Source organism: Triticum dicoccoides, chromosome 4B (assembly GCF_002162155.2).
Source record: "Triticum dicoccoides isolate Atlit2015 ecotype Zavitan chromosome 4B, WEW_v2.0, whole genome shotgun sequence".
NCBI classification, from domain to species: Eukaryota; Viridiplantae; Streptophyta; class Magnoliopsida; order Poales; family Poaceae; genus Triticum; species Triticum dicoccoides.
In genome coordinates this window covers 16,163,311-16,188,387 of record NC_041387.1, presented here as the reverse complement: position 1 = coordinate 16,188,387, position 25,077 = coordinate 16,163,311, and the positions used below count along the sequence as shown (strand labels likewise).

Sequence of the window (25,077 nt, the reverse complement as noted above, 5' to 3'; positions counted from 1 at the left end):
AGCAGGGACCCATTACAAGGATTCTTTTCAGATTAAGACCCTGCGTAGACCTTTCTTACTATCTCTTGTTGATACTCATCCCTCGGTTTCCTACCATAACCGAGGAGGAGGCTGGCGTTTTGGCATCGGCCGCGTCAGAAGTTCTCGCCTGTGCCTGGACACTAGGGGCTTAGCACACTGTTTTGCCCGTTATCATAAAGCCCGAATACCTTAGGGAGTGTTCGGCGTCTTGAGTTAGGCCTTATATGCATCAGCTCCGAATCATGTCTTTGGTCAAATGTTGGGTTTGCCCGGCTCCGGTGTTTTGCTGCCTTACGTTCCGCTCCATCGGCTAACGCGGCACCAGGAGAACTACTGCGATTGTGCCCCGGTTCGGCCGGGCGAGCACCTCAGTAGAGAAAGCCGAAAACTGACTGTCATGATATAGCGAGAGACTGGTCAACCACTCGATCGACCATTGGAATGTTTAGAATTCCTCCGCTTTGACGAAGGACCGCTTCCCGGTCAGGCACACACGCACCCCGAGTTCGGAGAGCGCGGTGCCTGTAGGGGCTATACCGTAGCCCCACCATCGAGCTCCTATGGCTAAGTGAAAGTGATAAAGCATTATAGTCTGGTTGCCTAGTTTGCCTATGCTATCACCTCCTTCAAAGGACCAAGACGTTGGATTAAGTGTGAAAATGCGCTTTATTTTTGCAAACACCCCCGCATTATGTGCGTGGGGGCTGAAGCCAAAGACTGCCATCTTTCAGGTTATAAATACATATACATTAACAGCCGCACAGGAGATATTTCAATACTTGAACGCACAAGTCTAAAAAGTCGTTATATTATAAAAATGATCTCACAAATCATACATGTCATTTGAACATGACATTTTTCAAGCACTGCGACTCTATTAAACGAGCGCCCTGCAGGACCTCCTCAAAATAGTGCTTGGTGGGTAACCGGCTCTCGTCCGAACCCCGGGACGCAACATCGGTGGCATTCATCTCCGCCCAGTATGTCTTAACACGGGCAAGAGCCATCCCTGCACCCTCTATGCAGGCCGACCGCTTCATCGCCTTGATATGCGGCACCGCCCCAAGGAATTGCTGCAATAAACCAAAATAACTCTTCGGCTTGGGCCTTTCTGGCCACAGATGAGCCACCACATCCATCATGGCTAGTCCGGACAATCTATTCAGCTCAGCCCACTCAGCCAACTGGTCGGTCAACGGCAGTGGACGCTCTGGACTATGGAATTGAGACCAAAATAGCTCTTCCATTTCATGATCCTTCTGACTTCGGAAGTGCCGAACTGCATCCACCGCAATCGCCGCCAAATCCAGATAAGGATCCTCCACACTCCACAACTGGCCCAACTGAGCATACTTCGGATCCGTGAACTTCCTACGCAATAGAAAGGGCTTTCCAGCCGCAATGTCTCCGGCCTGACGCAGTTCCTCCTTTATAGCCCGCATTGCAGAATGAGCATCCTTGGCTTCAGCGGTGACCTTCTTCAGGCCCTCTTGCTCCACTTGGCGTTCTCTTTCAAGAACCTCATAGCGGTCGGTAGCATCCTTTAATTTCACGGCCATTACGGCCATTTCTTCCCTGCTTCGGCAGTGAGCAGCCTTCTCAGCTTTTAGCTCCTCCGCTGCCTTCGAGGCAGCCGCATCACTTCTTCTGGTTTGCTCCTTGGCTCGGGCAAGTTCTGCCCGGAGGTCTTCCACAGCAGCTGCACCATCTGCATCAAGCATACATGTTGTAAGGAGTGGGCATCAGCTCCCTTACCAGGTGACCGCGGAGAAACCACCTACCTTGTGACTCGTCAAGTCATTTATTGACCAGCGCGATGTCCGCATCCGCAACGTCGAGTTGCCGCTTCAGTTCGGCAACTCCATCAGTCCGGCTGGCCACCGAACGCTCCGCCACTTGCATAGGAAAGGCGACATTTCCTAACTGAGATTATGATCCTCGGCACGTTGTCACTCTCGACAACATACCGAGTCTCAGGGGCTACTATCTATACAGGGCGCACTCTATGTGCAAAACTGTCAAAAGGTATGTCATTTTTTGCGTACCTCAAACCCCATCAGTAAACTTCCGACGGCCTCATGCAACCTGCTCTCGGCGGATGAGATCCTTGCAATCACCGCACTCATTAACACGCGGTGATCTTCTGAAAGAGACGCCCTCTCGAGCAAACCCTGCAGCTCCACCGGCCGCACTCCAGTGGGTGCCGAACTCCCAGGCCCCGCCGGACTCAGGGAGACCCTCCATGACGACACCTCAGGGTCGTGCGCCCCGCCTGATGGGACGGCAAATGGAGGCGTTTCACTCTCCATCATCTCCGGATGAAGGTCCCCCGAGGATGAGCTCTGTTGGGAAGGGCTGAGATCCGAACTACAAGGTAAAAACTTCGGTTATCCTTAGAAATAAAATAGGGATGTCCTTTATTATAAAACTTCCCTTACGACTCGCTGGAGGGCTGATCCCTTTGGGGAGACTGTACGGCCGAGACTCCTCCCGGCATAGGACCTTCCGGTGCAGATTTCTTTCCCCGCTTCGAGGCTTTGGCCTCCGGATTTTCGGAAGCGGTCCTCTTCTCCCCCTGGAGGGAGGGATTCTTGATTCCCCCCTTACTGAGAGCCTCCTTGACAGAGGTGGTAGTTTCCCTGTTCCGCCCTTCGCCTTCCTTCGAAGGCGCAACCTCCAACATTTTGATTAACACGGGATCCGACGTGGTCTCAGGGAGGGGGGCCGGACACCGTATCAGTTTTGCTTGCGCTATCCACTCCTGTTCAAGGGATAGCCGGTTAAAAGGCAAAGCCATGATAAATAAGTGGATGATATATCCGGTCACATGGCTACTTACTTGAGTATCCGGGCGATTGCAGCTTAGGCCAGCATCCTCGGTCAAGTCCGAACACATTTCTTGTGATCCGAAGAACAGTTTGTACATCTCCATGGGTTTTGTACCCATAAAGTGTTGGAGAGCTCGTGGACCCTCCGGATTGAATTCCCACAGGCGGAGGGGGCGACGTTTGCAGGGCAGAAGACGCCGAATCAGCATAACCTGCGTCACTACGACCAGATTGATCTCCTTCTCTTGGAGATCTCGAATCCGACCCTGCAATAGGGGTACGTCCTTGGACGGCCCCCAGTCAAACCCTTTGTTGACCCATGATGTCAGCCGTGGTGGAGGGCCCGGGCGAAAGGCGGGCGGCGGCCTTTGCCTGCTGCCCCTGGGAGCGGTGATATAGAACCACTCCTGTTGCCACAAACCGAGCTCCTCCTAAAAAGAGCCCTCGGGCCATGGAGCATCGGCCCTCTTGCTTATAACCGCCCCTCCGCACTCTGCCTGACGCCCCTCAATCATCTTCGGCTCCACATTGAAGGTTTTGAGCCACAAACCAAAGTGAGGGGTAGTACGGTGGAAGGCTTCACAAACGACAATAAATGATGAGATATGGAGGATAGACTCCGGAGCCAGGTCGTGAAATTCCAGCCCGTAGTAAAACAGGAGCCCCCGAACGAAGGGATCCATCGGTAAGCCTAAACCCCGATGGAGGTGAGGCACGAACACGACGCTCTCGCCGGGCTCCGGGGTAGGAATGACTTTCCCTTGGGCAGGCAACCTATGCGAAATCTCGTAGGTTAAGTACTTGGCGTCCCTAAGCTTTAGCACGTCCTCTTCCGTGACGGAGGAGGGCATCCACCGGCCCTGAAGGTCGGAGCCGGACATTATCGAAGGTCCGAAGTGCCCGAGTATGGAGCCCTGGGTGTTGGAACTCGGGGCGAGGGGCGGATTCGATTGAGGATTGAAGAAAAGGAATGGGCCTTGGTCTCATTATAAAGGGGGAGAATACCAAGAGCCGTCTCCGTGACCGTTTAGAACTCGCCCTCGATGGAGGGGGCGTGGCAACGGGCGCGGTTGGGTTACCCACGCCCGTATTGATGAGAATCTCGGAATAAGGGGAACACGATCTCTGCTTCGACAAGACGTGCCAAGGAAACCGCTTCGCTAAACGCGCTGAGGCGGTATAATAAAAACGATTCAAGTAGAGGCTTGGTTGTGGTGTGACGCCACGCCACGAAATACGTCAGCAGATTGAACTTGTGTAAATATTATTCTCTCTACGGTGGAATGTGGAATTTATTTTGCAGAGCCGGACACTATCCTGGTGTTCACAATCTTCTACAAATTATTCGGAGGAGGAACCCGCCTTGCAATGCCGAAGACAATATGCACGCGGGACTCATCGTCGTTGAAGTCTGGTTCAGGGGCTACTGAGGGAGTCCTGGACTAGGGGTGTCCTGATAGCTGAACTATCATCATCGGCCGGACTCCAAGACTATGAAGATACAAGATTGAAGACTTCGTCCCGTGTCCGGATGGGACTTTCCTTGGCGTGGAAGGCAAGCTTGGTGATATGGATATGTAGATCTCCTACCATTGTAACCGACTCTGTGTAACCCTAGCCCTCTCCAGTGTCTATATAAACTGGATGGTTTTAGTCCGTAGGACAACAACAATAACAACAATCATACCATAGGCTAGCTTCTAGGGTTTAGCCTCCTTGATCTCGTGGTAGATCTACTCTTGTAATACCCACATCATCAATATCAATCAAGCAGGACATAGGGTTTTACCTCCATCAAGAGGGCACGAACCTGGGTAAAACATCGTGTCCTTTGTCTCCTGTTACCATCCGCCTAGACGCACAGCGGGACCCCCTACCTGAGATCCGCCGGTTTTGACACCGACACACACCTACAGGGATTGTTGGGTATTCAAGCAGCCAGGCAAGTTAAGTGCTGAACACAACGACAATCGGCTGCATAGCAATGACGAGGAGGAGCCCCGGCCGCCGAACAATAGAGGACAGAAGGGCTTTCCCCCACAAGTGCGGACAGTGAACATGATATACGCAACCCACATACCCAAAAGGGAGCGGAAGCGTGCACTAAGGGACGTATACGTGATGGAGCCGGTCACCCCAAAGTTCAACCCGTGGTCCTCCTGCCCGATCACTTTTGATCGAAGGGACCACCCCACTAGCATCCGCCACGGCGGATTCGCCGCATTGGTTCTTGACCCAATCATTGACGGATTTCACCTCACTAGAGTCCTGATGGACGGCGGCAGCAGCCTGAACCTGCTTTACCAGGATAAAGTGCGCAAAATGGGCATAGACCCCTCAAGGATTAAACCCACAAAAACGACCTTTAAAGGCGTCATACCAGGTGTAGAGGCCAACTGTATAGGCTCAATTACACTTTAAGTGGTCTACGGATCCCCGGATAACTTCCGAAGCGAGGAGTTAATCTTCGACATAGTCCCGTTCCGCAGTGGCTATCACGCACTGCTCGGACGAACCGCATTTGCAAAGTTCAACGCGGTGCCGCACTACGCATACCTCAAGCTCAAGATGCCAGGCCCTTGAGGAGTAATCACGGTCAATGGAAACACCGAACGCTCTCTCCGGACGGAGGAGCACACGGCGGCCCTCGCGACGGAAGTACAAAGCAGCCTATCAAGGCAATTCTTGAGTCCGATCACTAAACGTCCGGACACCGTCAAGCGCGCCCGGAGTAACCTACAATATGACCGTCTGGCACGTTCCGAGCACGCGTAGCAATGTGGCCCCAACCCCAGCCCTCGCGAAATTGCGAGACCAGTACCATGCATACATAACTACGCTCTGGAGATACCATGGGCATAGGGGAAGGGGCACGACCAAGGCATGCCCGGAATATGGCTCAACCGCACCAGGGGCTCCCTATTGTGTCATTCTTTTTTTTTCTTTTTTCTTATTCTCAGGACTCTGTTTTCCAGAAGCCCTGTCCGGCAGTAGAAGTGCCGAACTCACGATGCAACAGCCAGGGAAGCAGAAAAACTACGTCGAGTGTCCAGGTGGTCTCTATTACAAGCAGTATACCTGTTTTACATACTATCCCGTAGCCTACCCCTGGAGGGGGACATGTTAATAGTCCCATCCCTTGCTTATCGCACTATTTGTATTGTTCTGCTTTCATCGCAGTATCTTTTGAATAAACAATACATAGCTTCTGCTTATTATTGCTTTTCCTTTTTCTTTATAAATGTTCATCTATGACATGTTGCACCCGTACAATTTGGTACGGTTAATACACCAGGGGCTTAAGTACCCCAAAACATGGTGTGATAAGTCCGAACACTTTCACAAGTGCGGCAGTCCGAACTTATAGCATTATATGAATCGGCTCCGAATCATGTCTTGGGTCAATAGTTGGGTTTGCCCGGCTCCCATGTTTTGGTACCTTACGTTCCGCTATATCGGCAAAGGTAGCGCTGGGAGAACCACTGCGATTGTGCCCCGGTTGAGCTGGGTTGAGTACCTCAGTGGAGAAAGCTAAAACTGACCGTCATGATAGGGCGAGAGCCGGTCGCTGTTCGAGAGGTTTTTCGGGTCCCTAAAGACTCATGCCGCTTAGAGCGAGGAGTCGGCATTGTCCGGCCAAGGCATGGATATAGCCCCAAACTCGGTCTTCCGAATACTAGGGGCTTCGCCGAAATTTAAAATTATAGAATTCTATGGCTAAGTGAGAGTGTTCAAGCATTATAGTCCGGTTGCCTCGTTTTGTGTTGAACGCCTCCCTCGAAAGGACCCAAGAATGGGAACAAGAGCGCTCAAGTTTATCCCGAACACCCCAGCACTCGTGGCATGGGGGCTGAAGCCAACGACTCGCCATCTCTCAAATTTGATAAACGGCCGCATAGAAGGTAATATGTTAAATTAACAAGCGTTGCTTAGCGCATATGAACAAAGTTTTCAGCGTACATGATAACAAATGCGAGTCTAGTCAAACATTACATCTTTGGAGCATTCACCCGCTATAATGCGGGCACCCTTCAGGACGCCCTTATAATACATCTCGGGCTTGCGATACTCCTTGCCCGGCGGTGGCGGGTCCGTCACAAGCTTCTCAGCGTCCATCTTGCCCCATTGCACTTTAGCACGGGCAAGGGCCCGACGGGCACCTTCAATACAGGCGGAGTTCTTGATGACTTCAATCCATGGACAGGCGTCCACCAGCCGCCGCAGCAGACCGAAGTAGCTCCCAGGCATGGCTTCCTTAAGGCACAGTCGAACTATGAGGCCCTTCATGGCATGTTCGGCCACCTTGTGGAGCTCGACCAGCTACTTCAGCTGGTCACTCAAGGTCACCGGATGTCCGGCCTCAGCATATTGAGACCAGAACACCTTTTCTGTCCAGCTCCCCTCCTCGGCTCGATAGAACGCGGTAGCATCAGACACACTATGGGGCAGATCGGCGAACGCTCCTGGAGAGCTCTGGATTCGGGTAAGTAACAGATAATTCACTTTTATATGCTTGATTTGCATAAAGAATGCCTTACCCGCCGCTATCTTCTTTATCGCCTCTATCTCCTGGAGGGCCTTCTGGGCTTCGGCCTTAGTGGCTTTGGCACTCTCAAGAGCCAAGGCAAGCTCAGACTCTCGAGTCTTCGAGTCACGCTCCAAACTCTCGTGTTTCTCCACGAGAGCCTCGAGCTCTTGCCGCACCTCCGCCACCCGCACCTCCTGCTTCTGTCGCTCGGTGCGCTCCAAGGCCGCACTGTTTTCAGCCTTGGACACCGCCTCCTTCAGGGTCGCCACCTCGTTCGTGGCCCCTGCAATACCCATGTTATTCCTGTCATTTTTTTTGCAACCAAATCCTTTTCTATGAGGTACTACTTTAATAAGGTATTACTTACCTTCCTTGTCCTCGAGCTGCTTCTTGGCAAGGCCGAGCTCGTTCTCGGACCGCTCGAGGCTCTGCTTCAATGCATTGACCTCCGCAGTCAGTGCGGCAGAGGTCAAAAGCGCAGCCTGCATTCCCATATTGACATATTTATGTTAGACTCCTGCATATATCTTTTTAGATCCTCAGCTTGGCTTTTCTTTCCGAACACCAAACTGAGCATCAGGGGCTACAGTCTATGTAGTAATATTCTTACATATCATAAAAACTTACCTCAAAGCCTGTTAGAAGGCTGGTACAGGCTTCAGTCAGCCCGCTCTTGGCGGACTTAACTTTCTGGATCACCGCACTCATAACAGTGCAGTGCTCCTCGTCGATGGAGGCGCTGTTAAGCGCCTCCAGCAGATTATCCGGCGCCTCCGTTTGGACGGAGGCTGCTGGCGTCGCAGTCTCGCCCTTCTTACGAAGGGGCTGCCTGCAGGACTCCGGAACCACTGAAGGTTCCGGTACGGAGTCCGGCACAGGGCCACACTTACAGCCCTTTGGGGTTTTGCCCCCTTTGCGCCCGGAGTCCGGGAGGTCGCCTTGTGGCGCCTCCAGGACCACCTCCTCCTGGTTGGGCCCCTTTTGGGACTCCACCGCGGTGTCTTTTGCGTCGCGAGGGGAGGAGGCCGTCGGAAGTGAAGTGCTATTCACATCCGACGAACCCAGGGAGCCGCTCGACGAAGCGGGAAGCTCATCCTTGGGCGGGCTACATGGTTGTATTCGGCATTAGAAGACATTATGCGACAAATGAAAAATCATGAGTTATTCTGGAATCCGGACACTTACAATCTCGGCAGGGGCTTGGCCCTCGAGGGCCACTCCTCTTCGCTGTCGTCGGCGTTGGTGGAGTAGTCCGGAGGAAGGGCCCTTCCCTTCTTGGACCCTCCGGCCTCCCCAGTTGGGGAGGCCTTCCTTTTCTTCTCTCCCCCCGTTAGGGGAGAAGCCTCCTTCTTCTACTCCTCGTCTTCGCGGAGGAGTACGCCTCGAAGTCATCGGATGATGAGTCCGATAACACCTGACGCTGGGAACTCTTTCGAGTTCCCGTGGCCTTCTTCTTGGCCTTCTTCTCTGGCACCACGTGAGGTGCCAGAACCAGCAGCCCCGTCAAGCGGGCGTCCGCTGGGTCTTCTGGCAAAGGAGCCTGACAGTTAGCCTGCTCGGCCTTCTTCAGCCAGTCCTGTCAAAGGTAAGGGAGTTTAGATCCCGCATAGAGTCAAACTATGAAAAAGTGTCCTGTAAAGGGTAAAATAGCTTACCTCGTCGGCTTGACGCCGCGAGCTGAATCCGCGATCTTCGGTAGCGGATGCGGGAGCCTCGGCACCCTTAAACAGTACGTAGTGTCGAAGAGCCTGCTTAAGGTTTGGTGCTGTGCCAGATCAAACTCCCACAATTTGAAGGCCCGTTGTTGGCACGGGAGGATCCGGCGTATGAGCATGACCTGGACTACATTGACAAGCTTGAGATTCTTGTTCACCAGCTTTTGGACGCAGGCTTGGAGTCCGGTCAGGTCTTCCGAATCTCCCCACGTTAGGCCCGTCTCTTTCCAGGAGGTAAGCCGTGTGGGGAAACCAGATCGGAATCCGGGGGCCGCCTCCCATTTGGGGTTGCGCGGCTCGGTGATGTAGAACCACCCCGATTGCCACCCCTTTATTGTCTCCACAAAGGAGCCCTCGAGCCATAGGACGTTGGCCATACGGCCTGCCATGGCACCTCCGCACTCCGCTTGGCGGCCGCCCACTACCTTCGGCTTGACATTAAAAATCTTCAGCCATAAGCCGAAGTGGGGCTAGATGCAGAGGAAGGCCTCGCACACGACGATGAACGCCGAGATGTTGAGGATGAAGTTCGGGGCCAGATCGTGGAAATCTAGGCCATAGTAGAACATGAGCCCCTGGACAAATGGGTGAAGTGGAAAACCTAGTCCGCGGAGGAAGTGGGTGAGGAACACCACCCTCTCATGGGGCCTGGGGGTAGGAAGGAGCTGCCCCTTGTCGGGGAGCCGATGCGCGATGTTGCTGGACAAGTATCCGGCCTTCCGCAGCTTTTTGACTTGTTCCTCCGTTACGGAGGAGACCATCCACTTGCCTCCCGCTCCGGACATGGCTGGGGAAGGTTGAGGTGAGATGTGCGGACTTGGGAACTGAAGCTCGAGTGTGTTGGGGAACGTAGCAGAAATTCAAAAAAATTCCTACGTGTCACCAAGATCTATCTATGGAGAAACCAGCAACAAGGGGAAGGGGAGTGCATCTACATACCCTTGTAGATCGCTAAGCGGGAGCGTTCAAGAGAACGAGGTTGAAAGAGTCGTACTCGTCGTGATCCAAATCACCGGAGATCCTAGTGCCGAACGAACGGCACCTCCGCGTTCAACACACGTACAGCCCGGTGATGTCTCCCATGCCTTGATCCAGCAAGGAGAGAGGGAGAGGTTGAGGAAGACTCCATTCAGCAGCAGCACAACGGCATGGTGGTGATGGAGGAGCATGGCAATCCTGCAGGGCTTGGCCAAGCACCGCGGGAGAGGAGGAGGGAGAGAGGTAGGGCTGCGCCTTGAGGGAGATGTTCTCGTGTCTCTGGCAGTCCCAAAAACCCCACTATTTATAGGAGGAGGGGAGGTGGCTGTGCCCCCATCTAGGGTTCCCACCCTTGGGGTGCGGCAGCCCTAGATGGGATTTGGAGGGGGCGGCCAAGAGGGGGAGAGAGGGGGCGCGCCCTAGGGTGGGCCTTTAGGCCCATCTGCGCCTAGGGTTTCCCCTCTCCACTCCTAGCTGCGCCTTGGGACTTGGTGGGAGGCGCACCAGCCCACTCTGGGGCTGGTCCCTTTCCACACTAGGCCCATGCAAGCCTCCGGGGCTGGTGGCCCCTCCCGGTGGACCCCGGAACCCTTCCGGTGGTCCCGATACATTACCCGTGACCCCCGAAACACTTCCGGTGGACAAAACCTCACTTCCTATATATTATTCTTTACCTCCGGACCATTCCGGAACTCCTCGTGACGTACGGGATCTCATCCGAGACCCCGAACAACATTCGGTACCCACATACAAACTTCCTTTATAACCCTAGCGTCATCGAACCTTAAGTGTGTAGACCCTACGGGTTCGGGAACCATGCAGACATGACTGAGACGTTCTCCGGCCAATAACCAACAGCGGGATCTGGATACCCATGTTGGCTCCCACATGTTCCACGATGATCTCATCGGATGAACCACGATGTCAAGGACTCAATCAATCCCGTATACAATTCCCTTTGTCTAGCGGTATTGTACTTGCCCGAGGTTCGATCGTCGGTATACTGATACCTTGTTCAATCTCGTTACCGGCAAGTCTCTTTACTCGTTCCGTAACACATCATCCCACGATCAACTCTTTGATCACACTGTGCACATTATGGTGATGTCCTACCGAGTGGGCCCAGAGATACCTCTCCGTCACACGGAGTGACAAATCCCAGTCTCGATTTGTGCCAACCCAACAGACACTTTCGGAGATACCTGTAGTGCACCTTTATAGCCACCCAGTTACGTTGTGACGTTTGGTACACCCAAAGCATTCCTACAGTATCCGGGAGTTGCACAATCTCATGGTCTAAGGAAATGATACGTGACATTAGAAAAGCTTTAGCATACGAACTGCGATCTTTGTGCTAGGCTTAGGATTGGGTCTTGTCCATCACATCATTCTGCTAATGATGTGATCCCGTTATCAACGACATCCAATGTCCATGGTTAGGAAACCGTAACAATCTATTGATCAACGGGCTAGTCGACTAGAGGCTTACTAGGGACATGGTGTTGTCTATGTACGCACACATGTATCTGAGTTTCCTATCAATACAATTATAGCATGGATAATAAACGATTATCATGAACAAGGAAATATAATAATAACTAATTTATTATTGCCTCTAGGGCATATTTCCAACAGTCTCCCACTTGCACTAGAGTCAATAATCTAGTTCACATCGCCATGTGATTAACACTCACAGGTCACATCGCCATGTGACCAACATCCAAAGAGTTTACCAGTGTTAATAAACTAGTTCACATCATCATGTGATTAAGACTCAATGAGTTCTGGGGTTTGATCATGTTTTGCTTGTGAGAGAGGTTTTAGTCAACGGGTCTGCAACATTCAAATTCGTATGTACTTTGCAAATCTCTAGGTCATATTGTAAATGCTGCTTCCATGCTCCACTTGGAGCTATTCCAAATGGTTGTTCCACTATACGTATCCGGTTTGCTACTCAGAGTCATTCAGATATGTGTTAAAGCTTGCATCGATGTAACCCTTTACGTCGAACTCTTTATAACCTCCATAATTGAGAAACATATCCTTATTCCTCTAAGGATAATTTTGACCACTATCTGGTGATCCACTCCTTGATCACCTTTGTACCCTCTTGCCATATATGTAGCAAGGCACACATCAGGTGCGGTACACAGCATAGCATACTGTAGAGCCTACGTCTAAAGCATAGGGGACAACCTTCGTCCTTTCTCTCTTTTCTGCCGTGGTCGAGCTTTAAGTCTCAACTTCATACCTTACATCTCAGGCAAGAACTCCTTCTTTGACTGATCCATCTTGAACACCTTCAAGATCATGTCAAGGTATATGCTCATTTGAAAGTACCATTAAGCGTTTTTTGATCTATCCTCATAGATCTTGATGCTCAATGTTCAAGTAGCTTAATCCAGGTTTTCTATTGAAAAACACCTTTCAAATAACCCTATATGCTTTCCAGAAATTCTACATCATTTCTAATCAACAATATGTCAATAACATATACTCATCAGAAATTCTATAGTGCTCCCACTCACTTCTTTGGAAATATAAGTTTCTCATAAACTTTGTATAAACCCAAAATCTTTGATCATCTCATCAAAGCATACGTTCCAACTCCGAGATGCTTACTCCAGTCCTTAGAAGGATCGCTAGAGCTAGCATACCTTTTAGCATCCTTAGGATCGACAAAACCTTTCTGATTGTATCGCATACAACCTTTCCTTTATGAAAACTGGTAAGGAAACTCGTTTTGACATCCATCTGCCCGATTTCATAAATGCAGCTAATGCTAACATGATTCCGACGGACTTAAGCATCGCTACCGATGAGAAAATCTCATCGTAGTCAACTCCTTGAACTTGTGAAGAACTCTTCGCCACAAGTCGAGCTTCATGGACGGTGACATTACTGTCCATGTCCGTCTTCTTCTTAAAGATCCATTTATCTCAATGGCTTGCCTATCATCGGGCAAGTCCACCAAAGTTCATGCTTTGTTATGATACATGGATCCTATCTCAGATTTCATGGCTTCTAACCATTTGTCGGAATATGGGCCCACCATCGCTTCTCCATAGCTCGTAGGTTCATTGTTGTCTAGCAACATGACCTTCAAGGCAGGATTACTGTACCACTCTGAAGTAGTACGCATCCTTGTCACCCTACGAGGTACGGTAGTGACTTGATCCGAAACTTCATGATCACTATCATAAGCTTCTACTTCAATTGGTGTAGGCGCCACAGGAACAACTTCCTGTGCCCTGCTACACACTAGTTGAAGTGACGGTTTAATAACCTCATCAAGTCTCCACCATCTTCCCACTCAACTTTTCGAGACAAACTTTTCCTCGAGAAAGGACCCGATTCAAGAAACAATCCCTATTGCTTTCGGATCTGAATTAGGAGGTATACCCAACTGTTTTGGGTGTCCTATGAAGATGCATTTTATCCGCTTTGGGTTCGAGCTTATCAACCTGAAACCTTATCATATAAGCGTCGCAGCCCCAAACTTTTAAGAAATGACAACTTAAGTTTCTTCAAACCATAGTTCAAACGGTGTCGTTTCAACGGAATTACGTGGTGCCCTATTAAAGTGAGTGCGGTTGTCTCTAATTCCTAACCCATGAACGATAGTGGTAATTCGACAAGCATCATGGTACACACCATATCCAATAGGGTGCAACTATGATGTTCGGACACACCATCACACTATGGTGTTCCAGGCGGTATTAATTGTGAAACAATTTCCACAATGTCTTAATTGTGTGCCAAAACTCGTAACTCAGATACTCATCTCTATGATCATATCATAGACATTTTATCCTCTTGTCACGATGATCTTCAATTTCACTCTGAAATTACATGAACCATTCAATAATTCAGACTTGTGTTTCATCAAGTAAATATACTCAGTATCTACTCAAACATCCGTGAATTAGAACATAACGATATCCACTGCGTGCCTGAGCACTCATTGGACTGCACACATCAAAATGTATTACTTCCAGCAAGTTGCTTTCTTGTTCCATTTTATTGAAAACGAGGCTTTCAGTCATCTTGCCCATGTGGTATGATTTGCATGTCTCAAGTGATTCAAAATCAAGAGAGACCAGACGATCCATCTGCATGGAGTTTCTTCATGCATATACACCAATAGACATGGTTCGCATGTCTCAAACTTTTCAAAACGAGTGAGTCCAAAGATCCATCAACATGGAGCTTCTTCATGCGTTTTTATGACTTACATGGCAGTGCCACAAGTAGGTGATACTATCTTATATCTTTTGGCATGATCATGTGTATCACTACGATCGAGATTCAATAAACCATTCCTTTCGGTGCAAGACCATTGAAGGTATTATTCAAATAAATAGAGTAACCATTATTCTCCTTAAATGAATAACCGTGTTGCGATAAACATAATCCAATCATGTCTATGCTCAACGCAAACACCAAATGACAATTATTCAGGTTTAATACTAATCTTGATGGTAGAGGGACCATGCGATGTTTGATCACATCAAACTTGGAAACACTTCAAACACATATCGTCAGCTCACCTTTAGCTAGTCTTCGTTTATTCCGTAGCTCTTTTATTTCGAGTTACTAACACTTAGCAACCGAACCGGTATCTTAATACCCTGGTGCTACTAGGAGTACTAATAAAGTACACATTAACATAATGTATATCCAATATACTTCCATCGACCTTGCCAGCCTTCTCATCTACCAAGTATCTATGGTGATTCTGCTCCAGTGGCTGTTCCCCTTATTACAGAAGCACTTAGTCTCGGGTTTGGGTTCAACCTTGGGTTTCTTCACTAGAGCAGCAGCTGATTTGCCGTTTCATGAAGTATCCCTTCTTGCCCTTGCCCTTTTTGAAACTAGTGGTTTTACTAACCATCAACAATTGATGCTCCTACTTGACTTCTACTTTTGCGGTGTCAAACATCGCGAATACTTCAAGGATCATCATATCTATCCCTGATATGTTATAGTTCATTACGAAGCTCTAGCAGCTTGGTGGCAATGACTTTGGAGAAACATCACTATCTCATCTCGAAGATCAACTCCCACTCGATTAAAGTGATTGTTGTACTCAGACAATCTGAGCACAAGCTCAACGATTGAGCTTTTCTCCCTTAGTTTGCAGGCTAAGAAAATCGTCAGAGGTCTCATACCTCTTGACATGGGCACGAGCCTGAAATCCCAATTTCAGCCCTCGAAACATCTCATATGTTTCGCGACGTTTCGAAAACGTCTTTGGTGCCTCTACTCTAAACCATTTAACTAAACTATCACGTAGTTATCAAAACGTGTATGTCAAATGTTCGCAACATCCACAGACTATGTTCGAGGTCCAGCACACCGAGCGGTGCATTAAGGACATAAGCCTTCACGAAGCAACGAGGACAATCCTCAGTTCACGGACCCAGTCCGCATAATTGCTACTATCAACTTTCAACTAAATTTTTTCTAGGAACATATCTAAAACAGTAGAACTAAAGCGCGAGCTACGACATAATTTGCAAGAATCTTTTGACTATGTTCAGGATAATTAAGTTCATCTTATGAACTCCCACTCAGATAGACATCCCTCTAGTCATCTAAGTGATTACATGATCCGAGTCAACTAGGCCATGTCCGATCATCGAGTGAAACGGACTAGTCATCATCGGTGAACATCTTCATGTTGATCGTATCTACTATACGACTCATGCTCGACCTTCCGGTCTCTTGTGTTCCGAGGCCATGTCTATGCATGCTAGGCTCGTCAAGTCAACCTAAGTGTTTTGCGTGTCTAAAATTGTCTTACACCCGTTGTATGTGAACGTAGGAATCTATCACACCCGATCATCACGTGGTGCTTCGAAACGACGAACTTTCGCAACGGTGCACAGTTAGGGGGAACACTTTCTTGAAATTTTAATGAGGGATCATCTTATTTACTACCGTCGTTCTAAGCAAATAAGATGCATAAACATGATAAACATCACATTCAATCAAATAGTGACATGATATGGCCAATATCATTTTGCTCCTTTTGATCTCCATCTTCGGGGCTCCATGATCATCATCGTCACCAGCATGACACCATGATCTCCATCATCGTGTCTCCATGAAGTTGTCTCGCCAACTTATTACTTCTACTACTATGGCTACCGGTTAGCAATAAAGTAAAGTAATTACATGGCGTTGTTCAATGACACGCAGGTCATACAATAAATAAAGACAACTCCTATGGCTCCTGCCGGTTGTCATACTCATCGACATGAAAGTCGTGATTCCTATTACAAGAACATGATCAATCTCATACATCACATATCATTCATCACATTCTTCTTGGCCATATCGCATCACATAGCATACCCGGCAAAAACAAGTTAGACGTCCTCTAATTGTTGTTTGCATGTTTTACGTGGCTGCTATGGGTTTCTAGCAAGAACGTTTCTTACCTACGCAAAAACCACAATGTGATATGTCAATTGCTATTTACCCTTCATAAGGACCCTTTTCATCGAATCCGTTCCGACTAAAGTGGGAGAGACTGGCACCCGCTAGCCACCTTATGCACCAAGTGCATGTCAGTCGGTGGAACCTGTCTCACGTAAGTGTACGTGTAAGGTCGGTCCGGGCCGCTTCATCCCACAATACCGTCGAAACAAGATTGGACTACTAACGGTAGGCATAATGAACAAAATCAACGCCCACAACTACTTTGTGTTCTACTCGTGCAAAGAATCTACGCAATAGACCTAGCTCATGATGCCACTGTTGGGGAACGTAGCAGAAATTCAAAAAAAATCCTACGTGTCACCAAGATCTATCTATGGAGAAACCAGCAACGAGGGGAAGGGGAGTGCATCTACATACCCTTGTAGATCGCTAAGCGGAAGCGTTCAAGAGAACGGGGTTGAAAGAGTCGTACTCGTCGTGATCCAAATCACCGGAGATCCTAGTGCCAAACGAACGGCACCTCCGCGTTCAACACACGTACAGCCCGGTGACGTCTCCCATGCCTTGATCCAGCAAGGAGAGAGGGAGAGGTTGAGGAAGACTCCATCCAGCAGCAGCAAAACGGCATGGTGGTGATGGAGGAGCGTGGCAATCCTGCAGGGCTTCGCCAAGCACCGCGGGAGAGGAGGAGGGAGAGAGGTAGGGCTGCGCCTTGAGGGAGATGTTCTCGTGTCTCTGACAGCCCCAAAACCCCCACTATTTGATAGGAGGAGGGGAGGTGGCTGCGCCCCCATCTAGGGTTCCCACCCTAGGGGTGCGGCAGCCCTAGATGGGATTTGGAGGGGGCGGCCAAGAGGGGGGAGAGAGGGGATGCGCCCTAGGGTGGGCCTTTAGGCCCATCTGCGCCTAGGGTTTCCCCTCTCCACTCCTAGCTGCGCCTTGGGCCTTGGTGGGAGGCGCACCAGCCCACTCTAGGGCTGCTCCCTTTCCACACTAGGCCCATGCAAGCCTCCGGTGCTGGTGGCCCCTCCCGGTGGACCCCGGAACCCTTCCGGTGGTCCCGATACATTACCGGTGACCCCCGAAACACTTCCGATGGCCAAAACCTCACTTCCTATATATTATTCTTTACCTCCGGACCATTCCGGAACTCCTCGTGACGTCCGGGATCTCATCCGGGACCCCGAACAACATTTGGTAACCACATACAAACTTCCTTTATAACCCTAGCGTCATCGAACCTTAAGTGTGTAGACCGTACGGGTTCGGGAATCATGCAGACATGACCGAGACGTTCTCCGGCCAATAACCAACAGCCGGATCTGGATACCCATGTTGGCTCCCACATGTTCCACGATGATATCATCGGATGAACCACGATGTCAAGGACTCAATCAATCCCGTATACAATTCCCTTTGTCTAGCGGTATTGTACTTGCCCGAGATTCGATCGTCGGTATACCGATACCTTGTTCAATATCGTTACCGGCAAGTCTCTTTACTCGTTCCGTAACACATCATCCCGCAATCAACTCTTTGATCACACTGTGCACATTATGATGATGTCCTACCGAGTGGGCCCAGAGATACCTCTCTATCACACGGAGTGACAAATCCCAGTCTCGATTCGTGCCAACCCAATAGACACTTTCGGAGATACCTGTAGTGCACCTTTATAGCCACCCAGTTACGTTGTGACGTTTGGTACACCCAAAGCATTCCTACGGTATCCGGGAGTTGCACAATCTCATGGTCTAAGGAAATGATACTTGACATTAGAAAAGCTTTAGCATACGAACTACTATCTTTGTGCTAGGCTTAGGATTGGGTCTTGTCCATCACATCATTCTACTAATGATGTGATCCCGTTATCAACGACATCCAATGTCCATGGTTAGGAAACCGTAACCATCTATTGATCAACGAGCTAGTCAACTAGAGGCTTACGAGGGACATGGTGTTGTCTATGTACCCACACATGTATCTGAGTTTCCTATCAATACAATTATAGCATGGATAATAAACGATTATCATGAACAAGGAAATATAATAATAACTAATTTATTATTGCCTCTAGGGCATATTTCCAACAGAGTGCACGAAAATGGATATGCAAAGGAGGAAGAAGGCGTAGGTAAAAAGGTGGATCCTTATCCCCTTATATGGACGGACGAAACTATGCGTCCCCACCAGCCTGATAAAACTCGCTTATCACCCAAGCGCCGTAATCAATGGCTCGGTTGGGTTACCCACGCCCGTATTGATGAGAATCCCGAAATAAGGGGACACGATCTCTGCTTTGACAAGACGTGCCAAGGAAACCGCCTCGCTAAACGCGCTGAGGTGGGACAGTAAAAACGATTCCAATAAAGGCTTGGTCGTGATGTGACGTCACGCCGCAAAATACGTCAGCAGATTAAATTTGTGTAAAGATTATTCTCTCTACGGTGGTATGTGGAACTTATTTTGCAGAGCCGGACACTATCCTTGTGTTCAAAATCTTCTATGAAGTATTCGGAGGAGGAACCCGCCTTGCAATGCCGAAGACAATATGCGCGCCGGACTCTTCGTCATTGAAGCCTGGTTCAGGGGCTACTGAGGGAGTCCTGGATTAGGGGGTGTCCGGATAGCCGAACTATCACCGTTGGCCGGACTCCTAGACTATGAAGATACAAGATTGAAGACTTCGTCCCGTGTCCGAATGGGACTTTCCTTGGCGTGGAGGGCAAGCTTGGCGATACGGATATGTAGATCTCCTACCATTGTAACCGACTCTGTGTAACCCTAACCCTCTCCGGTGTCTATATAAACCGGAGGGTTTTAGTCCGTAGGACGAACAACAATCATACCATAGGCTAGCTTCTAGGGTTTAGCCTCTCTGATCTCGTGGCAGATCTACTGTTGTACTACCCATATCATCAATATTAATCAAGCAGGAGTAGGGTTTTACCTCCATCGAGAGGGCCCGAACCTGGGTAAAAACATCGTGTCCCTTGTCTCCTGTTACCATCCGCCTAGACGCACAGTTCGGGAACACCTATCCGAGATCCGCCGGTTTTGACACCGACACCCTTCCTAAAGGAAAACGAAATGAAAACATCAATGTACAAAAAAATAAAAAAATGTACTGTTCTTGCAACAAAGGCAGAAACTAACAAAAATGAAATCTTCACTTACAGTAGCTCCATATTTCAGGTGATCAAAGATAAGTGGCTTCCAATCCCAGTAGTGACGAAGAAGTTCTGGAAAAGAGGACTCCAGCTTGGAGTAAGATTCGTCAATGATGGCTCCTGCTAAGTCCTCCATGGAATCCCTTTCTTGACCACCTTTTATCATGAACTTCTCTTGGATGTCGAGGTGGTACCCTTCTAGAATTCTGATGAAATCTTGAAAAAGAGCATCTCTAATATTCCTGACGCCCACACTAGAGAAAGTTATACCTCTATTCTCAAGGAAATCCTTCAGGACAGGGCACTCCGTCCTGGCCTTGCAGAAGTGATAGACCAAAACATGATTCCGCATAGCCAGTTGCATGACGGCGACTTTTCTACGCCCATACCAATCCTTTCGTGTGAACTCCATGCCGAGACCAACAAACTTGTACTTCTTCTCGCGCAACCAGTCCTCGTACAAGGCAATGATCTCCTCCACCTTGCCAGGTTCATTGGTGTACCACACGTCGAGCTTCGTGTTACCATCTGCAACTATCGGATGGTACTCGGTGGTGTTCAAAAAGTCGTCCATGGTAGCGAGCAGCAAGGTGCCAACGGAGACTCCTGAGACCCTACGACAAGGTTAGGGAGTGGTAAGGAGGATGGGAACTGCCTGAGGTTCTGCGGCTACAATACGACGTGGAGACCTCACAAACACGGCCAACATTTAACCTTGGCGAGGGGCGTTTGGGTTACCATATGCATTAACGTGTGAACTAGGAGCAGCGTATAGACGGTTGTGCTTCCGAAGCTCATGGAACCATGCACTTCCTAAAGTCACGGCTGTGCACATATAATTGATACCGCGGAGAAACCGAGGAGCCTCTAACTTTATTTTATGGCAACTGACACACTGAATAGTCACATCGAACAGCCACCACATCGGTCATCGATTCCTCCTTTGAACAAAGACCATTGACAGAAGAATCCAATGAAGCAAACGAACAGCCTGCCGCACACCTTAGATCCGAAGGCCAGAACTCATCAGTCCCTCATCTACCTAGATTCACACCATCTGACCCCCGAGAGTCAAGGCTGGTTTCACGTGAGGCACGGGTATGCAGGCACAATACGCACATACATGTCTATTCCATAGGCACGGGCGTACAACTTTTGGAGATATTGGTCGGTATCACAACAAGCACGTACACATGCAGGCGGAAACTCGCCAGAAACACGTCAATGCAGGCAACGAAGGCACGAAAATATAGCATCTACAGGCATGTGCATCGGCTTCGCGAGCCACGTGATCTTTTCCGTCTTGTTTTTCAGTCTCGACCAAAATCCTCTGGATACAAATCATCTGAATGCAAAAAAGAGACCTCCAAGAGGCACCGGTGAGAGCACTCTGTTCGAGAGTCATGGCATGTATCACGTGAGATACATCAATACTTGAAGCAAATCAACGGAACAAGTTGGAGAGCCACAATTTTAAAGTCTCCGGACGCATAGGCGTGTAAAAGCACAGGCACGACGAGTAACAGCCACCGCATCCCCTTACGGATGGGCGTTTGACACCACGGGCATGAAGAGTCACAGCCAGAGTGTCCCCTGAGAAGAGCGAATGCAGGAACAGGAGGCACGGAACTGCAACGTATACAGGCACAGAATAGTGGCTTCTCGGCGCACAGGCACGGCTTTGGAAATGGCGTTCTCGAGGCACGGGTACAAACTAGCTGGATGCACAAAAGAGTGATGGTAGAGGCACGGTTGTGCAGTCTCAAGAGAAACTACCGTGTGACACCAGCACATACAGACATCACGTGTGTCACGTGAGGTACAGAAATAGCGGAAAAGAAGCCACGGGAGTGAAACCTCCACAGACACGGATGCCGGGCTTCTAAAGGCACGGCCCCGAAGAACACAAAGACAGGGTACTGAAACGTTGCCTCGTACGTTAGCAGACATGCCACTCTCATGTGAATGTGTAAAACACAACAATACAAACACAAACAAACGGCGCTGAATATAAGCCAAACAAAAACACGCTTCTCCCAAACAATACATATGCGTCACGTCACGGACGGACGTCTGCACCAGAGGCACGTAGAGTCACAGCTAGCATGACGCCTGAGACACGCAAATGCACGTACAGGAGACACGGAATTGAAGCGTATACAGTCACACAATTGCGGCTTCTCAGAGTTCTCGAGGAACTGATACAAACCAGCTGGATGCACAAAAGAGTGATGGCAGAGGCACGATTGTCCAGTCTCAATAGAAACTGCCGTGTGACACCAGCACATACAAACATCACATGTGTCATGTGAGGTATAGAAATAGTGGAAAAGAAGCCACGGGAGTGAAGCCTCCGCAGACACGGATGCCGGCCTTCTAAAGGCATGGTCCCAAAGAAAATAGAGACAGGGTACTGAAATGTTGCCTCGTACGTTAGCAGACATGCCACTCTCGTGCGAATGTGTAAAACACAACAATACAAACACAAACAAATGGCGCTGAATATAAGCCAAAAAAACACGCTTCTCCCAAACAATACATATGCATCACGTCACGGACGGACATCTGCACCAGAGGCACGTAGAGTCAGAGCCAGCATGACACCTGAGACACGCAAATGCACGTAGAGGAGACACGGAATTGAAGAGTATACAGTCACACAATTGCGGCTTATCGAAGTTCTCGAGGCACGGGTACAAACCAGCTGGATGCACAAAAGAGTGATGGCAGAGGGACGGTTGTGCAGTCTCAAGAGAAATTACCGTGTGACACAAGCACATACAGACATCACATGTGTCAGATGAGGTACAGAAATAGCAGAAAAGAAGCCACGGGAGTGAAGCCTCCGCAGACATGGATGCCGGGCTTCTAAAGGCACGGTCCCAAAGAACACAAAGACAGGGTAATGAAATGTTGCCTCGTACATTAGCAGACATGCCACTCTCGTGCGAATGTGTAAAACACAACAATACAAACACAAACAAACGGCGCTGAATATAAGCCAAACAAAAAACACGCTTCTCCCAAAAAATACATATGCGTCATGTCATGGACGGACGTCTGCACCAGAGGCACGTAGAGTCACAGCCAGCATGATGCCTGAGACAAGCAGATGCACGTACAGTAGACACAGAATTGAAGCGTATACAGTCACACAATTGCGGCTTCTCGGAGTTCTCGAGGCACGGGTACAAACCAGCTGGATGCACAAAAGAGTGATGGCAGAGGCACGGTTGTGCAGTCTCAAGAGAAACTGCCGTGTGACACTAGCACATACAGACATCACGTGTGTCACGTGAGGTACATAAATAGTGGAAAAGAAGCCACGGGAGTGAAGCCTCCGCAGACACGGATGCCGGGCTTCTAACGGCACGGTCCCAAAGAACACAAAGACAGGGTACTGAAATGTTGCCTCATACGTTAGCAGACATGCCACTCTCGTGTGAATGTGTAAAACACAACAATACAAACACAAACAAACGGCACTGAATATAAGCCAAATAAAAAACACGCTTCTCCCAAACAATACATATGCGTCACATCACGGACTGACGTCTGCACCAGAGGCACGTAGAGTCACAACCAGCATGACGCCTGAGACACGCAAATGCATGTACAGGAGACATGGAATTGAAGCGTATACAGTCACGCAATTGCGGCTTCTCGGAGTTCTCGAGGCACGGGTACAAACCAGTTGGATGCACAAAAGAGTGATGGCAGAGGCACGGTTGTGCAGTCTCAAGAGAAACTGTTGTGTGACACCAGCACATACAGACATCACGTGTGTCACGTGAGGTACAGAAATAGCGGAAAAGAAGCCACGGGAGTGAAGCCTCCGTAGACACGGATGCGGGGCTTCTAAAGGCACGGTCCCAAAGAACACAAAGACAGGGTACTGAAATGTTGTCTCGTACGTTAGCAGACGAGCCTCTCTTGTGCGAATGTGTAAAAGACAACAATTCAAACGCAAACAAACGGCACTGAATATAAGCCAAACACAAAGTGCGCTTCTCCCAAACAATATAGATGCGCCACTTCAACAGGTTACCTAAATGTACATGAACTCGCGCAAACATCAACAATGAACTTGTAACATGAAAAAACATTAAAAAAATTATTTTCACATAACATGAGACAAGCCAAACGCGATACTGAATAACAAAACGGTACTCCATAGGATTGAACTAAAAGTACTCATTAATTATACAAAAAAAAGAAATGAAAGTCTTCCAGGAGTCCATTCCGCTCAGAAACGTCCACACAAACGTCCACCGTGACCATTCTACTCAGTTGGAGTTCTGCTCCGAAACATCAACGGCCTCTGCGGTCGGGAAGACAACGGGGGTGCATCATGTCCTTCATCAACAAAACTCGACGGTAGAGCTCGTAGCTCACATACCCATCCTAACACTACTAGGGAAAACCTTATACATAGAATCTTAGCAGCAGCGCGGCACAAAAAGAAGCGCTATGGCTAATTAGCAGTAGCGCGGGTTTTTAACCCTCGCTACTACTAAGTTGATAGTAGTAGCGCAGGTTTTTAACCCTCGCTACTACTGAGCGGTCTCTACCGTGCCCACCGACACATGCCATAGTAGTAGCGAGGGGTATAAACCCGCGCTACTACTAAGTTGATAGTAGTAGCACGGTTTTATACCCCTCTCTACTACAAAGTACGAGGTAGGTGAAGTCGCCATATCCTCGGCTGAATCCCCATCTCCTCCCCCAAATCCCTCCTCTCTTCCACCACTCTCTCCTCTCACTTTCCATACGCTCTCACATGGACCTCTTACCAATGCACCCATCCTCCTCCATGGCGCCGAAAGAGGCCGCCGCCTCGCGCCACCGGCGTCTAGGAGCTCGTCGGTCTTCCACCGACGTCTAGGAGGCCACCGCCCCGCACCACCACACCAGAGCACCTCGCCACCGGTGACTAGCTCCGCTGCTCCCTACATCACCTTCCTCTCTCCCTCGGTTTTCCTTTTCTCTCTCTCTCCCTCTAGTTTGACTCACCCTCCCATGTCCATGCCTGTGTAGGTCGTCACCATGGATGACCCGGAGTTATCTGGCATGGTCGGGAAGAGGAGCCCCACGCCGCGGCCTGGCTCTGCCATAGATACGGGCCCTCTCCAACAGCCACTGCTGGATCTGGTCTTCCGCTGTCCGTTCATGCCTCCGGCGACGCGAATCATCGCTAGATCTTACCATTGCTGCCATTGACAGCACGCACAAGATCGAGATTTTTGTTTTTGTTTTTGAAAGTAATAGCAGTAGCGCGGGGTATAAGACCCACTACAGCTAATTAGCAGTAGTGCTGTTTGCAACGCACGCTACAGCTAACCATGTATAGCAGTAGCATGTGTCAACACGCGCTACTGCTACAAGTTAGT

The 25,077-nt window shown here is 49.3% G+C and overlaps 1 pseudogene; it reads right to left on the bottom strand.

The window, feature by feature from the left end:
• LOC119292429 overlaps positions 1–20,261 on the bottom strand; it is a 44,067-nt pseudogene extending 23,806 nt beyond the window's left edge.
• Positions 20,262–25,077: the final 4,816 nt, after the last annotated feature.